The following is a 15,397-nucleotide window of genomic DNA, read 5'->3' as shown; positions in this document are numbered from 1 at the left end:
TTAATTTCTTCATATATATAATCACTTTCTTATAATAGATAGTATTCTTTTAAAATATTTTAATTTTTAATATAAAATAAATATTTTTAAAGAAAATCTAATCAAACTTATTCAATAACTATTAAATATAATATAATAAAATTTTAAATAAAAATTATATTTTTTTTTAAAAATATATAAATTAAACTATAATATATAAGATGATTAAATCTCTCATATTGAGAAACTTAACTAGCTATCTAATATATATTATATTATATATAGTAAGATAGTTACTCAGGTAATATATACTTAACAGATAGTATTTTCTGAGAAAAAAAAATAAAAGAATATAAAAAAAAAAGTTATATGTGAAATAAAGACCTACAAGTTAACTGAGAAAAGAAGTATTAAATATAAAAAAAAATTACTGTATCTAAGTAGTATATAATAATTATAATAATTGTGAATAGAAGTTAAGTTACAGAAATCTATAGATATATATCTAAATATTTTATCTTATTCTATTAATTTAAATAATAGTAAAATAAATTTTTTTTAAAAATTTAATAATTTTTAATATTTTATTTATTTTATTAAAATTATATGATTAAAAAATTTATTTAAGAAAAAGTAGTGAAAAAAATATATATATTAAAGAGAATTAATATTTAATATATTTTTTAAAATAAATCTGATATATTTATTACTATAATTTTTATTATTTAAAAATATCAAATATTTTAATCTTTTAAATATTTTTAGTAAATTTATATATATATATATATAATTAAAAAATTTATAATTTTTTTAATAAATATGATATTATTTATTAATCTAGTATTTATATATAAGTTAATTGCTATTTATTAGTTAGATTAATAAAATAGATAAATGTTATAGTTACTGACTGAATATACTTTAAATGAATAATAATAATTATTATAATTATTCTAATATTTCTCTTTTTTTAATATCTTCTCAACTTAAAATTTTTTCTCATCATTCATTAGCTTTGATACTAGAGATGAAATAATATCATTTCTTACTTTATAGAGTTCAAATAGTGAGATATAAAATATAAAATAAATATTGAATATTGAGTATAAAAGAAGAAATTTATATATTTATATATTTTAAAATTTAATAATTTAAAAAAAGTTAATAAATTTATAATTTAATTTTTTAATAAATTAAAGTATGTAGAAATTCCTTATATTAAAAAAAACTTAGTCTCTTATATAAAAGTATTTTATACTATATTTAAAGTTATAATATATTTTTTGTATAGTTTTAATTTTTTTTAGTTTTTAAATTTTTTCTTATATTACTTGTATTTTTTTAATATGATTAATTATTTTAATTAAACTTAAATAAGATGAATTATTAATATTAATTCAAAGAATAAATCTATGATCAAGAAGTATATAAGTTAAAACTTTATTGATTAAATTATATCATAAATTATTATAGATAAACTATGTTAAAAATAGTCATCTATCTCAGTTATTCTAATAAAAATTTATAAAGTATTAAAGATAATTCTCTACTATTTAATTTTAATATTTAATTTTATTATCTATTTATAAATAAAAATTATAAGTAATTTTTACTTAATTTCAAATAGATAACAAAGAGTTAATCAGTATTAACTTGTGAAAAAATCTTCTCTGTCTGAAATATGATTTTTAAAAATATTAAAAATACTAGAAGTATAAGTATAAATAATATTTATAAAATTTTATACAGTAATATTTTTTATATATAAAATATACAGAGTATATTTAATTAATATATTAACTAAGATAAGAATTATATCATAGATTTTGTCTAGTTAAATTGTGACTAAGAGATCAATAATAAAGTTTATAATAATAACTTTTTATAAATTAATTAATATTGAGATTGAGTCAAGTTCACTGTATTTTTTATGATAATGTACTTTCTCTCTCTGATAAATAATATAAATATTAATATATTTAGTAATATTTTATATAAAATTATAGTAATAGTATTTACTTTGAACATATTTAATGAATCATTTTATATCAAAATAACTTTTTTATAAATTATTATGATTAATGTAAATTATCTTTTTGATCAGCACTTGTTATAACATAATATAGATTATATTATTTACTCAAAGTAAACTATTTTTAAGATAATTCAGAATATATTATTATTTAAAATTATATTTTTATCTTTTATATTCTACTTTTTTACTATTACAAAAAAGTCTGAGTTCTGTACTTTAATAAAAAAAAGAGATAAAAGACTCTGACATATATATATATTTTAATTTAAAGACTATAGCAGTACTAATTAACAGTTTAAAAATACTTCAATCTTTAATATATTTTTTTAAAACTAGAGTTTTTCTTTTTTAGAGATTTTTTAATCAGTATATTAAGTAATTTTAATGAGTATAATATAAGCTTATAAATAAGTATCTGTTATAGTGATAAAAGAGAATCTGCACTCATAATAAAATTTGAAAAAGACTCAAAGCTTAGAGTATTAATTTTAAAAAATTTTATATAAAGTATATACTTTTAATTATAAATTTATATGCAGTTTATAAGAGTTGTAAGTGTTTTATAAGAGTTAAATTCTCAACTTTGTTTGACACTGTAATAGAACTTCTGTTGTAAGATAGAAAGTATAATTTTATCATAAAAAAAGTCAATATAATCTATACAATAACTGAGTTCATTAGCTGAGTTTTGTTTATCTGAATAATAATGTAAAATAAAATTATATATTAATAATACTTCTACTTATCTAGATAAATATTAATTCAGTATTTTAATTATTATAAATACTGAAGATTGATATGATTAAAATAGACTAGAATTGAATATTAATTCTATTTCAGATAATGATATCAATTTTTAAAAGATGTAATAATTGTGAAAAATTTTTTATTATAAATATTATATTATATTTCTATATTTAAAAGTTTATAAAATTAGAATATAATTAAATATTATTAATTATTATCTTATTTTTGAGAGATAATAACAGTCACTATTACTGTAGAGATATCAGATTCAATTTGAATTTTATAACTTAGATTAAAATAAAAAATATAGAAGCTCATATAAAGTATTTTTTAAAGTGTCAAAGATATATTATACATTTTTTATTCAAGTAAACTGCAGATTTTACTCTTTCTTCTTCAAAGTCTTTATAAGATTAAAGAGAGATATTGTAATTTTAAAATAGTTTTCAATAAAGTGATAATAAAAGTTTGTAAATTTCAAGAAAATTCGAACTATTTTAATACTAGTTAAAATTAATTATTTTGTAATAATTATCACTCAATTTGATTTTATTTTAACACTTTAAAATTCAACAATAAATTTCAAAAAGAAGATTTTATTTTTAATAAACTCACATTTAATATATTTTGCAAATAGATTTATATGATCTAATTATTCAAGTATTTTTTATATATACATTTTATGCTTATTTATTGAGTTTGAATAAATAAGAATATTATTTATAAAAATCATATAGTATATATGAAGAAGATCTGTTAAAGTATAATTTATATAGACTTGAAAGATAATAGAGGTATTTATGAGCTCAAAAGATATAATATTATACTCAAAAGTAATTATATCATATGTAAAATATTATTTTTCATCTATTATTATATTGAATATATATTCTGTAATAAGCATCTCTAAAATTAATCTTAGAGAAGACTTGTACTTCAGAGAGTCTATCTAGCATCTTACTCACAAGAGATAATAAATATCTATTTTTGATTATAAGATAATTCAGATCTTTATAATCTATATAGAGTTATAAATTTTTATTCTTTTTTAAAATAAAAAAAATAAGAGTATTTACAGAGCTCTGAGAAGAAAATATTTAGTCTTTTTTTAATATGATATTCAAGTAATTCTAAAGAGTTTTTAGCTCTGTTTTAGAGAAATTATAAATAAATATAAATGAGAATCTGACTTTTTTCTCAAGATTAATTACGTGCTCTGCATTAAGTATAGATGCACTAGACATACTCTCTTTAGAGAAAAGGTACATATATGATCAGATATAGTCAGGCAGATCATTGATAAAGCTGTATTTGCAAGTAAGTTATCTTCTAAAGATATTCAAATTTCAGAAAAAGATTCAAAGATCTATAAGATTGAGACAAATACTATTATAAGTATATAGTCAGAAGTATCAATGAGTAATTTATTAACAGTATCTATTGCACTTAGAGCTATCTTTTGATTATTTGATTTTAACAGAAATAGAATTCTTTATCCTTTCAATAAATGAGAGAATTGAATTATTTGAGTCAGAGAAATTCTAGTATCATGTCATAGTTTAAAAGTTTGATAATATGAAAAAAATAAGATTCTCTGATTATAGTTTTCTTGCTATCTGAGACTTTTATCTCTAGATTGATGATTTCAAATAAGTGTGTTTGATGATTATCAAATTTTATTATTCTGCATAATATATGCTCTGTTGATTGTAATTTGTATGATTTGACTCAGAATTTACTGATAAAACTTATCTGAGCTTTAGAATCTATAAGAGTGAGAATTAGCATATCTTTTATAAGTGTTATAATTTGAACAGAAAGAAAAAAGAATAGACTTAGTGATTACTGATTTTTGAATATGTTAAAAGTTGTTATTATAGTATAAATAATACTTTTTATTTATTTTTTACCTCTTTAGAATTTGATTTGAAAGAGAGCTTTAATAAAAACTTTGAAGTTGAGAATTTGTCTTCAAAGAGCTTGTTCTTCTGAGTTTTGTAGTCTGAATTGAAGTGTGTGAAGCTTCAATGAATATTATATCAGATGTCAGAGTATTTTATATATTTTTAGCTTTTCTTTTTAAATATTATTAATATATTATTGTATAAATCTTTTCTGTAAGTAATACTCTTTTGTTGTGTAGTTGTGCTTACTGATATAATAGTCTTTAAAAGATTACTTTTCATAATACTCAGTTTTGTGATAAAGATATCATAGAAGAGATTATATAACTTGACTACATATCTCTTAAATTCTGCATAAAAAGAGAATAGAATCTTGTCAAATAAATATATCTTTTATTAATAATTACTATATTTCTCAAGAAAATGACTTTTAATTGACTGAAGAGTAAATACAAAGTCATGAACAGTTTGATCTTCAGATTAACTTAATGTCTAATACTTCAACTTGTAGTTCTAACTTGCTTTATCTGAGTTAATAATCTTAGCATAAATTCAGTTATAGAATTCATTTCAGATAATTAATGTGTTAAGAATCTAAGAGAACACTCCGCATAAAGCACCAAGGAACTATTGGGCAGGAACAAATCTAAAGGAAAGCTGATGAAGACTAGCGACGGAACAGCAGTACTTAGTTCCAGAGATCACATGACTGATAGATTAGTATGACCAGTAGTTTATGATTTACCAATGCTACCAGCACTATTGGTAGATTGGTAGGATTGATAAAACCATGTCTATCATAGCTACCAGATCTACCAGGGGATTTCATCATGTATATAAAGATACTCATTACTCTTAGAATCAAGGAAGCTTATCTTCTTGATCACAATCAATCTTATTTTCATTCTTATACTCTATCTTTCAATTATTCTACTTAGTTATAATTATAGTTTTGATTCTCTTTGAATACTCTTCTACTGCGTCTATATCTCTTACAGCTCATTAGAGATATAGATACCTGCCTTAGCTATTATCAATAATAGAGATCAATATTTTTATTATTCTATTCTAGTGGCAGCTGACTTTTTTACAGTTATCAAGTACAATAAGGCACTTTATCAATCTGACCTTAATTGATAAGGTGAATGCTTACTGTAATGAAGTCAAGTCCAGTTAACATTGATTGTCCATATATCCAAGATCATGGAGAACCCTTTGCTCAAAGGAAATATTTATTGAGAAGTCTGTACATGAACATATCTTTATCACAATAGATGAATTAAGATAAGATATCATTGAACCTATAATGGAAATCTAATAATGGCATCACGAGCTGAATCAGTAGTGGACAGACCAAAGAGAGATATGCAAGGATTAGTGAAGAGGAACAAAGCCTTGACTGAGAAAATCAAAATATTAGAATTTGTTATAGTTACCAGAGGAATAAAGGTGAATTTACTAGTATCATTCTCAGGAAAACAAGGAAAACTATGAGTCTTTTTGATACAGATGAATGTCTACCTTGCTGCCAACATATCTAAAGTCATGAGTAAAGCAGACAAAGTCTTGATGGCTTCAACCTACCTATCTGAAGCAGTTTTTGACTGGTTTAAACTAAGAGTCAGGGAATAGTTCTATGAAAAAAAAGAAGATTGAGACAATAACACCGAATGAGTCTTCAAGAGATATAACAACTTTATTAAGCTACTCAAGATGACATTTGAAGCAATAGATGAGAAAAGCAGGGCAATTCAAAGGATCTATCAGACAAGGCAAACAAGATCAGCAGTATATTACACATCAGAATTTCAATAAATAAGCTCTCATTTGGACTAAGATACCAAAGCATTAGCTTTCCAATTCTATCAAGAACTGAAGAAGAAAGTAAAAGATGAAATTGCAAGAGAGAAGAACAGACTAAACACTCTACAAGACATGATAGAACTTATAGTACAGATTGACAACTACATGTACAACTAATACTGAGAAAAGAAAGAGCAATACTTCTACAATATTAAAACCCAGAAGAAATAGAGTGACTTTTATAGATCATGATCTATGAAGCTCAATGCAACTATGAAAACAGGACACTTCAAAGGAGAAAAAGAACAATGATATCAGAGAGAAAGATTATACTTTCTATATGAGAAACCAGAGCATATAACAAGGCAATGCCCCTAACACAATAATAACAGGAAGCTAAGAACTACATGGGAAGGACATCAAGCAACAGAATATCTGCAGGCCACTGAACAGCAGCTGAAGACCTCTGAACAGACAGAAAATCTAACAGAGAATAATGAAGAGACCTGAGTAATGAGAATCATCAGAGCTGGATTTTAATATTATCAACTCAGTCCTGAAGTGAAACAGTATTATTGAACAGAGGCAGAAAGAAGAACACTTCAGTTCTAAGAAAATTATGAACAATTCATATAGAAATTTTATAAGAAATGAGTTTAAGAATTACAAGAAGAAAATAAATCACTCATATTTAGACTAAAATATTCAGAGTGTGAATATCACACTGAGTAAATAAACAAAGTCATTTTAGAATCAACTCATCCAGAATATAAGAAATTTGAAATGTATGAGTATTAGTACAAGTATTATTAACAAGTACAAAGAGATGATATTGAATGGCAGCAGATCAATTTGAATCACTTTTATCATAAAATATTCTACTCTTGCAAAGTGAAAGATTGTACAACATGCAAGGAAGAAGAGAATGATAAGAAAATACCTAATTCACAGGACATGGCAGACCTATAACACCCAGAATATAAAGGCTATATTGATCATTTTGCCTCAAAGACAACTGTGTTATACATATGAAAGATAAGAAGAGCTTAGTATATTTTCTAAAAAAGAAGAAAATAAAAGAAGAGACATCTTTATACTACTGTATCAGTGTATAACAGTGATAACAATGAACTGCTCACTGACAGTGATAATGACAATGAAGACCTCATCTTAGAATATATTAAAAGTATTGATGACACTGATTAACAAAAGATCATCATAATACTCTTACAACAATTTAAACTTCTTTAATTCAGAATATAGTAGTTTGAAAACATCAATTATAAAGAGCTATAGAAAGCTAAATTAAAGACTGACAATCAAAAATACTTAGAAGTATTATGAATACTATGCTGAAATGACAACTGCAGAATTCACAAAGAAAAGAAAATGAAAGAAGGATATTATTTGCAAATACTATGACATAGAGGAGATTATTTTAGGTAAATCTTCTACAAATCAACCTTTATACTAGAATGATTAAAAGAAAACCTCAGACTAATTTGAACTACAAAAAATATAGAGAAAGAACCTGAATATACTGCACCAACCACAGTTGCACAGAAGCATACTATGTATATTATAAGCATAGAACACAGTAGAGACTAACAAAACCTACAGACATACTTGAAGAGGAAAGAGTTTATTAATATAAGATCAGAGAATAAATACTGAAGATATGCTATAACACAAAGTGCAGTAAAGCAAACTCAGATTCATGATGTGAAGTAATCAGACTGATATAGAAAGAGAACAATAACTCTGATTGATAAGAAGATATGAGAAATATCAAGATACTGCATGAGACACTGAAAGACAGAGTATTAGTTGATCTCAGAGCAATACTAAGATCACTAAAAAATGACTATGCTACTCAGAATTAGTGTTTTGAGATAGTGAAAGAGGATAGCAGTTTGCCACCATAGATGAATCACTGCACTTGAAGTTTTTAGTAGAACTAGAAGAATAAAGTGTGCATATACTACTAGACTCAGAAGCAATAAGTATATTCATGAACAAGAGATATATAAAGAAGGAAGTAATTTCAATGAGACAGAAAAAGAATGATTATCTTCTATAGGAGCTAGGTGAGACAGACCTAGAACAAGTCAACAGAGAAACATACTCTATGACAATGAAAACAGAAGATCATGAAGAAAGAATTATATTCAATATAACACAAATCAGAAGCTATAATATAGTACTAGAATACTCATAGCTAAAGAAGCACAATCTGAAGATTAACTGATATAAGAAAAAGATAAGATTAACAGAATGTGAATGTTCCTTGAGATTAGACACTCAGTGACCTAGTGACTACAGCACTGAATAAGTCAGAGACATAGCTATAAACAAAAAGATTTGAGTAACAAAGGATGTTAGAATGTTCAGAGAGATGAAAGAATCAACAAATCTACAAGCTGCACCAAAAACAGTAATACTGAAGAAGTATTCAAAATTTTGAAAGTTATTTCAAGAGAAGAAATTGTCATAGAGCATGCTGAGATATTGAGATTGAGATCAAAAAATATTAATACAAGAAGATAAGAAATTAGCCTACTTAGCAATCTACTGAATGACAGAAAAAGAACTACCTGAACTTCAGAGACATTTGAATGAAAATAAAGTAAAAAAGTTAATACAATCATCAACATCATCAGCAGAATATTCAATGATTTTTGTTTTAATAAAAAATAAAAGTCTACAGTTATATGTGAATTACAGATAGCTGAACAGTATAACAACAAAGAATCAATACTCTTTACTTCTCATTAAAGAGATACAGGACAGGTTTCAAGGAGTAATATAGTTTACCACACTAAACTTGAGAGAAGTCTATAATCTGATAAGAATGAAGGAGAGTGAAGAATGTAAAACAGTATTTAGAACATAGTTTGAACTTTATAAATATTTAATTATATCTTTTGAACTCATCAATGCACTGGTGACATTTCAAGTAATGATAAATCAAGTATTGTATGAATACTTGGACAAGTTTATGATGATATATCTAGATAATATATTGATATACACTCACAGAGATAGACTAGACCATGCAGAAAAAGTTAAGATGGTTTTAAAAAAATTACAAAATAATCATTTACTGTTGAAATCAGAGAAATGTAAATTCTTCAGAAAAAAAGTAAGATTTTTAGAATATATCATCTTAATGAAAAAAATATAAATGAATTCAGATAAATACAAGTAATAATGAACTAGTTTATATCTAAGAATATTACAGAAGTGCAATTATTTCACAGACTAGTAAACTACTACTAAATCTACATCAAACAATTTTCAGAAATAGCAAAAGTACTGATAATACTCTTCAAGAAGAACATACTCTTTGTATGAAAAGCCAAATAGCAACAAGTATTCAAAAAGATAAAAGATGTATTTCAGCATAGAGATATGTAAAGACACTTTAATCTCAGAAAGTCATGTATTATGAACACAGATGCATCAGACTGTGCTATCAGAGCAAGATTACAGCAGCTCAATGAGCAAGAAAAGGTATGATTCATTACTTGTTTCATAAGAACAATGATACTGATAAAGCAAAATTATAATGTATATAATAAAGAACTGTTAGTGATAGTGAATGCATTGAAGAAATAGCAAGTATATCTAAAAGAAGTTAATCATCAAGTGATGATACTCTTAGATCATCACAACCTACAATATTTCACTATTACAAAAAAGCTAATACAACAGCAAGTGAGATGGTCAGAAACACTGACAGCATATAATTTCAAGATCAAACACTGCAAAGAGAAAGAGAATATTTGGACTGATACTTTGAATCAAAGATCAGACTTGATGATCAAGCAGAAACAGAGACAGATACTCTTCAGTATGAATAAAGGTAAGGAAATAATCTTCAATCTACAAGCAATAAAAGCAATCTATGCCATCATAAAAGAAATACCCATACTCAACAAAATAAGAGCTTCAGATAAAGACTTATAAGAGAAGACTAATAAGAAGATAGTGATGAAAAAGGGACTCATACTGTACAAGAGATTGATATATATATCAAAGAAGGTACAAATAAAAGTGATGAAGGAAGGATATAATACTATCACCTCAGGACACTTCAGTATTGACAAGATCATAGAGAAAATCACAAGGATATACTACTGGCTAGAAATATGGACAGATATATAGAAATATATTAGAAACTGTGAAACTTGTGGAAAAAGTAAGTCAGACTGACATGCATCATATGAGTTACTGCAACTAATACCACAGCTAAAGCAACTATGGAAATTAATTATGATAGATTTTATAGTCAAGCTGCTAAAATCTAGAGAATCACAGACAATAGAAGTGTACAATTTGATACTTACAGTTATGGACAAACTGATGAAATATACCTGCTTCATATCATATTAAGAAGTGATATCAGCACTAGAGACTACACATATTATACTCAGAAATATGTTTATGATTACAGAACATCAAAAGAGATCATAATAAACAAAGACATTAAATTTACTTTAAAATTCTGACAGACTCTAACAGCATAATTAGAAATAGAAACAAGCTTTTAATAGTCTATCACCTACAAATGAATAGATAGACTGAACAATTGAACCGGACAGTGAAACAATATTTGCATTATTATATCAACTATCAACAAAACAACTGGATAGAATTACTACCCCTAGTACAATTGACATATAACAGTTTGAAAAATACAACCACAGGGTTTATATCTTTCTTCATGAACTATAGAAGAGAACCAGATATTCTATAAAAAAGTCTATCAGTCAAGACAAGTGCACAGAAAGCTGAGTTAAGAGCAGAACAGTTACAAGAATTGCATCAACATCTGCAAAAGAAAATCAAATTTGTCAGTGAATAAATGAAATACTACTATAACAAAAAATACCAAGAGGCACCTTACTTTAGGAAGAGAGAGAAAGTGTTTCTATTACTAGAAGATCAAATGAAAAACTAGACTACAAGAAGTTAGAATTATTTGAAATCACAAAAAAAACAGAACTGGTTAATTATGAACTTCAATTGTCAAAAACTATATGAATACACTTCATTTTTCATATCTTATTGCTAGAAAAAGTACCACAGAACACTAAGCAATATAGAACAAAAGTCAACTCAGAAGAAAAAGAATATAAAATCAAAAGAATTCTAGACAAACAAAGAATTAGCAGAAAAAATTACTACTTAATCAAGTAAATAGAATATGATATCTTAGAAAACATCTGAGAACCTATTGAATATCTAGCAAATGCAGCACAGATGATTCAACAGTTTCACTAATAAAATCTGAAGGCTGACTCAGCTGAGCAAGCTATGAATCAGAAAGTTCAAAAGAGAAGTCATCAATAGTAGTGAGAAGCTACTCTATCTCTTGTTGTTGAGCAACTTGCACCTTACACTATTTTTCTTTCTCCTCTTTCAACTTCTTCAATTTCTTTAAAGACTTCACATCAGACTTGAGAAAATAATCAGCACACTCTTTAAGAAATTTCTTTTGTTTACAAAGATAAGATATCTTTGTGAAAAGTTGAAAAATTTTTTCCCGCTTGTGAGAGAATTCTTTCTCAACATAGGACTTATTATTGTCAAGTTTGTCAAGAACATCATAGAGTTTGTTTTAGTCAGAACAAGGAATGCTGAAATCTATAATACAATAATAATCAACTTAAATACATTTACTATATTTTTTTGATTTATCAAATATAACGCAAGGGCGATTTGATTGTGAACAATGAAGGCAAGATAAAGACATGATGAAGTTTTGTCTATCAATATCAGCAGCAAGTTCATGACAGTGAATTATCTGACCATAGACTATAATGATGAGACAAAGAAAGGAATAACTTACAGAAATGAAATCCAACAGCATATGGGAAAGATTGCTATTTATGTCAAATCACTGAGGACAGCTCAACTAAAGGGGGGGGGAATGATGTTAAAAATCTAAGAGAACACCTCGCATAAAGCACCAATGAACTATTGGGCAAGAACAAATCTAAAGGAAAGCTGATGAAGACTAGTAACAAAACAGCAGGACTTAGTTCCAGAGATCATATGACTGATAGATTGATATGACTAGTAGTTTATGATCTATCAGTGCTACCAGCACTATCAGTAGATTAGTAGAACTGATAGAACCATGTCTATCATAGCTACCAGATCTACCAGGGGATTTTATCATGTATATAAAGATGCTCATTACCCTTAGGATCAAGGAAGCTTATCTTCTTGATCATGATCAATTTTATTTTCATTCTTATACTCTACTTTTCAATTATCCTACTTAGTTATAACTATAGTTATGATTCTTTTTAGATACTTTTTACTGCGTCCATATCTCTTACAGCTTATTAGAGATATAGACACCTGCCTTAGCTATTATCTGTAAAGGGTTAAGCTCTAAGAACTAGAGGCTAGTCCTCCTATATAACAAGAACAAAATGCTTGAAAAAGGGAAGAAAAGAATGAGATAAGAACTCAAGCTTAAGCAAGCTCACATAGCATGATCATGTGCGTATGTGCAAACAATGACTAGGCTGAGTCAGCCAGCCAGAGCAAATCTAGGGGTTCAACCTCTTATAATACCTCTCTTCTCCCTCTTTGTTATGAGTCTTTATGACTATTTAAAGTCCTCTTTACATCTAATTTTGTCTGCTGAGAGGTCTTTCAAACATTGAAGGCCTTTGCTTCTTGTAGGAGACTCATGTTATTCCATGTAAGCTCAGCTCAACCTACTCATTTAATGAGGTATTGCTTTTTTCTCTGATAGATTCATTCACTCTGAATTTCCTCAATCTCAAACTCAGGTCCTTCTGAGATCTCTATAGTGAGTGACTGTCAGTCAGTTTGCCTCTGACTAGGCAGAGAATCTGTCACTGCAGCATATAGAAGCTTTACATTAAAGATATTGTGAATGCTGAGTGAGACATTCAGTCAGTAAGCATGAGATTCTATCTTTTCTAGCACAGTATATTGATTGTATTTCACATCTAGCTTCTTGCACAGGCAATTAATTCTCATGTTCTCTAAGCTCAACCAGACCTTATCTCCAGGTTGAAAGCTTGAAGCTAGGTCTCTTTATCTATTTGTGTATTTCTCTTGAGATTGCTGAGCATCTGTCATTTTTACTTGAGCTCACTTCAACACTTCACAGGCCTTCCTCATATAATTATTTGCAAACTCAATAAGATTATGTGGCATTTCAATGAGAGGTGCATCAGCTATATCAATGGAGAAGACATAGAAAAGATGCATTAAAAAGAATGAACTCACACTCATTTAGGCAGCATCTCTATTATTGATGATCAGCTCTGCTAGAGAGAGTCATTCACATCAGTCATCCTGTTGAAAGCTAATGTACTTATGTAGATAGATTTTCAGGGTCTGATTCATTCACTCTGTAGCTCTGTCAGTCTCTGAGTGATAGACTGTAGAGAGTTGTCTCTTAATATCTAATTTCTCACATATCTGAGTTCAAAACATGCTTGTAAAAGCTGACCCTCAATCTGACACTACCACTTTAGAAATGCCATGTTGAAAGATGATGTTGTGAAGGAACACTCTAGTCACTGTCTTTACATCAGTTTTCTTAACTGCTTTTAATATAACTCCCTTGGTCAGTCTGTCCATTATAATCATGATGTTCATGTATTCTTTAGAGCTTGATAAGTTCATGATAAAGTTCATGAAAAGCTCCTGCCATATGTATTCAGGAATAAGAAGAGGCTTAAGCAGTCTCTGATATTGATCTCTTCATATAATGTTTGATCTGCAAAGATGACAGTTCTTGATCATTCTTCTCACATCAGTGGCATAGCCTGGTTAGTAGAACTCATGTCTTAGAACTTCTGCCATTTGCTCTCACCCAGGATGGCTGGTAAGAAGTGAGTCATAAGCCTTGTGCACTAACCTGGTTTGAAGAGGTTTGAAGTCTGGCACTCACTTACAATCTTGAAAGAGAAGCTTCCTGTTCTCATTTAAAGAGCACTCAGAGATGAAGACCTTAATGCTGAGTTCAAAAGAAAATTTGAATCTTCTCTCATGAAGAATTTGCTCCAGATGCTGCAGAATCTTGTCATTTTTGTGAGTCTCATTTCACTGAGCTTGAAGAGACATCTCAGGTTTCACACTGACAGCAGTTACTATTGGTTTCATTCCAGGTGTCAGTATGTTAAACTTAAGTAGTTGAGCTTGTCTCTGCTTGATTCTCTCATCATCAGCACCCTGTGACATGTCCTGCTCTCTTCATGATAGAGTGTCTGGTCCAGTGTTCAACTTCTCTGACCAGTAATCAATTTTAAAGTTGAATTGACAGAGAATATCCATTCAATGTAGCTGTCTTTCATTTAGTCTGTGTGTAGTCATAAAGTATTCTAGATTCTTATGATCTGTGAGAATCTTGAATTCCTTTATGCTTTGTAGCTCAGCGTCTCATTTCTTTAAACACTCAATTATCACTAATAACTTCTTATCATGAATCTCATAGTTGTATTCTGCAGGTGAATGCTTGTGAGAGAAGAAGACACATGAGTGTAGAATACTCTGCTCATCATATTGTAGCAGCACTTCTCCTGAGGCATAATCTGAGAAGTCCATTTTCAATATAGTCTCATGGTCAGGGTTGAATTGAAGCAGGATTCAAGTGGAGATAAACATTGATTTTAGATACTTAAAAGCTTTCTCAGCCTTGCTCATCCACAAAAAAGGAATATTCTTGCATGTAAGAATCATTAGTGAGGTCATGATCTTTGAGAAATCCCTGATAAATCATCTATAGAAATTGGCAAAGTCTAAAAATCCTTATACATCTTTAAGAGTAGTAGGTGTTACTCATTCTAAAACAGCTTTAACCTTCTCTGGATTCATTTGTATACCCTTGCCTGCTTCAATGATGAATTCAATATATTTTGTGCTGTTCATCTCA

The sequence above is a fragment of the Paracoccidioides lutzii genome, assembly GCF_000150705.2.
Source record: "Paracoccidioides lutzii Pb01 unplaced genomic scaffold supercont2.34, whole genome shotgun sequence".
NCBI lineage: Eukaryota > Fungi > Ascomycota > Eurotiomycetes > Onygenales > Ajellomycetaceae > Paracoccidioides > Paracoccidioides lutzii.
This window is presented reverse-complemented; position numbering follows the sequence as displayed.